Genomic DNA, 3,654 nt, shown 5'->3' with positions numbered 1-3,654 from the left:
GAGAGAGTTTATTTGCTCTATCAATACTTAATATTAACATAGCTGCAACCAATTCATAGTAAAACCTTCAAACATATAAAAATTTGACTCTGAAGAGCTATTACAAATTATACATTTTTACATTCAAAATGTTCAAATTCAATATGGCTTTTATAAATATTTGAAATATTTTCAGTCCCCTCACCATGAAAACCACTTGTCATGAAATTAAATTAATTTACTTGTTTATATTCATTTTAATATAAACTCTTAATATTTGGTTGCAATCTTAAATCTAACATAGCTTCCTACCACAACCCCACAATGAAAAAATGGAGTAGAACAGAAACAAGTTAGGCAAGCAATAAAAAAAACAGCAGTTAAAAAGTTAGTGAAAAACCACAGTAAAGTAAATAAATTATAAGAAAGCTCAAAATCAGAGGAACTGTTTTGACACATTTGTGCAGAAGACAATGTGAGGCTGAAGAGAACGTCAAAACTAGTTTCTCTAATTTCAAGTCTTCTGATAGTTTGTTCCAATTATTGTGGGTTTTTCAGTAACTCAATAAAATATACACCTTGCACACTATCTAAAAATAAGTCCATGGTGCCAGTTGCATCTTGTATCTTATAAAGAAGGACAGACATCAAAAATCACCACTGGACACAGAGTTATAGAACAAGAACTGAGGGACTAGAGACAAGCATGTATGTTTCAATACCTATAAAAAAAATGTTGAGAAGATAGTAGACAGAGCTCTGTTTATACCATTTGGTCAAGAAAGTTCAAAATGTTAGAGAACGATCAAGTTGCCCACAGACGTTTCCATTAACAGTCTACACAATTTTTTCTCTACTGCAAACCAGGGGCAAATGAGGAAAGAAACAACCTATATGAAATAAGGTAAAGACATAGAAGTCTCTAAAAAAAAAAGAGTATGAAACAGTATTTGATACAGGAAAAGGATGCCCACAAAGGTCAAAGTATTGGAATGATTAGAGATGTAAAATTTAATCAATTATCTAAGAACAGTGACTACATCAATTAGAGTCCCATAAATTAAGAGATTAATTGAAATTCAGATTAATCAGTTAATATCACAAAAATAATCGACTAAAGAAAATTAACTGTTCCAATTACTCCAACAATTGATTAATCGAAACTATAATTAAATGGACTGCAATGTTTGTTTTGATATCAATCACACTACTAGAAATAAAGATATAAGCTTTGAAATTGTTGTTATTATAACCTAACTGAGCTACTCATAATAATTTTGTAAACTTTCTAAATGATTTTGTTTCAAAAGTTACAAATAGATTGCAGTTATAAGTAAAAAAAACAACAATAAAAGTAACAAAAAACTTATCAATAATGCAAGCAGAGGTCTAGTTGGACCCTCCACCCCACAACATCCTGGATTATCCAATTATGAGTTACAGTTTCTCAAAGTATGGATCTCTAACAATGTTTAACATAATTTGAAACATGCATAAATCATGTTTGAAAAATGTTTGACAATAAGTAATTCATAAAACAAGCTTGGACATTTCTATGTTATTTTAATGAAAATCATTATTTTGTCAAATATCATGTATACATTTTTGCATGTGTTTTGAAAAATAATTATTTCCAATAATAAAACAAGCATTCAATTAATTTACACATGATGTACACCTACATCCAAATCTAGTCGTTTTTTTGTTTTTTTTTAGTTTTTCAGGTGATAAAATTTAAATGTCATAAAATGTCATGTTTATTTTCATCAACAAAAATTCAGTTATTTCAGTACAGTAGTCTTGTGGAAATTGTAAGTAGAAGCCCATGGAACACCATAAATCATATTATTTTCAGGTTGTTACAGGTTTAGTACTTCATTGTATTTATGTTACATTTTCATACACAACAGTTTAGAATGAACAAAATATATCATTCCTAAATAATTATACTTGAAGACAGGATTTCCTCTAGTTTTTCATATACTTTTGCCACAAATTTTTAACACAATTTTATATGTTAACTCCAAATACTTAAAGAATTTTAACTTAAAAATATTTTAGAATCGATATTTTGTCACATTCTGACACTTACTTAGGGTAATGAAGAAAGTATTTAATATTTTCATTTGTATACAACTGCAAAATGTTTTGCTGTAAACAAAAGAACCTAACTATTGATTTCTTTTAGAATTTTCTGCTCCCAAATAATATTATTTTTATTAAAAACCTATCACCCCTTGTAAATATATTGTCCACTTCCTAATGATGACAAAACCTTGTTGAAACGTTGCACCTTTGCTGTTATGTTAAACTTATATTAAAGAGTTTCTTCATTACCCATTCAAGCCATCTTCAAGCATTATTAGTCTAAAAGTGGGTTCCTTGTCATTGAATTCTCTAGATTTTTTTCATAGACTTGCTACATTTAAACACCTACAGAAGAGCCCTAGTGCATTCTATAAGTTTCTGTGTCAAAAACTACAAGAAGACTTCAAGTGAAGTCTTGAGAGGTATCCATTTGACACCTGTGCTGTGGGCTATTAAAAGGGAGACATTCATGTATAGCATCAGGCAGAAGGAATATTTTATAAGATAAATTCACGTGCGTATGAATAATTATTGAATTTGAATACTTAAATATATTTGTGTTTAATTATACAAGTTTGGTAGTTTATTATTGTGTAACTGTTGTAACAATATATATATGCAGTACAATATTAGCGATTCATCTGACAAGTGAGAAATGACCATAAAACTTGTGGGAAAATGTTGTTTTCCACAAATATACCAGTAGCCACCTTCAAAAGAGGTTAATCATACGAAATCAAGGATAATTAAAAAATTACTTTAAAAAACCAAAATAATGCAAAAGAAATTAGGAAAATTAATATTAGGTTAGAATAACAGTGGTTGAAAAAGGTAAGCAGTTACCCATTTTTGTTTTATTTTTTGGCTTGTACAGGTTATATAGGGCATGGTGTGTTAATCGATTACCTCTTTCAGCACAGGCTGGGTCCCTGGGACCGACCTCACAACCATTTTGTGCTTGTTATAGTATAACATTTAAATTAGCATGTGAATGTTATTGAAATTGGGCAGATTATCAGTAAACATTACAATGCTTTCACATGCAAAATATCTAATTTTTTTATTAAGTCTTAAGGTTTATAAAGCAATATTTTTCTCATGTCTTTTCTTTTTCTTTTTGCATGTTGCCTATCTATCATGCAAAGTAATATTCATTTTAAGATTAAAAATTTTGAAATTTCACATGCAAAATCTTTATAATGTCGAGATAGTTATCAAACATTTCATAAGAAAAAACTTTATATTTTATTTCTTATTTTCAGTAATTAATCTCTGTACAGGTTCTGTAGATTTGACCGATCTCGCAACCACCATAAAAAATTAGGAAATAAATACAAATTATACCACTTTCATTCTAGAATGAACACAAATTATAACACGAAAAGATAAATGTTTAGACTAAATAGCTTAAATCTCAACATTATACATTTATATATATTTTTGTTATATTGACCTTTCACCCATGCATGGCTAAAAATACAGAAGTTACAATGATGTGGCTCACGTGCACTCTTGTTACTGTATCAAACAGCATAAAACTAACCTTTGGTCTGTACAAAGTAACTTCTCTTGGCTGTGTTTTAGTAT

General features: G+C 29.0%; 1 protein-coding gene across 1 annotated transcript in view; it reads right to left on the bottom strand.

The window, feature by feature from the left end:
• Positions 1–3,654, bottom strand: part of LOC111089650 — a gene marked incomplete at its 3' end in the record, with an annotated part of 24,947 nt that overhangs the window by 1,131 nt on the left and 20,162 nt on the right. The gene's annotated exons all lie outside the window — the stretch shown is intronic.

The sequence above is a fragment of the Limulus polyphemus genome, unplaced genomic scaffold (genome assembly GCF_000517525.1).
Source record: "Limulus polyphemus unplaced genomic scaffold, Limulus_polyphemus-2.1.2 Scaffold6902, whole genome shotgun sequence".
Classification (NCBI taxonomy): domain Eukaryota; kingdom Metazoa; phylum Arthropoda; class Merostomata; order Xiphosura; family Limulidae; genus Limulus; species Limulus polyphemus.
Note: the sequence above shows the minus strand (reverse complement) of the source record. Positions and strands in the feature narration are given on the sequence as shown.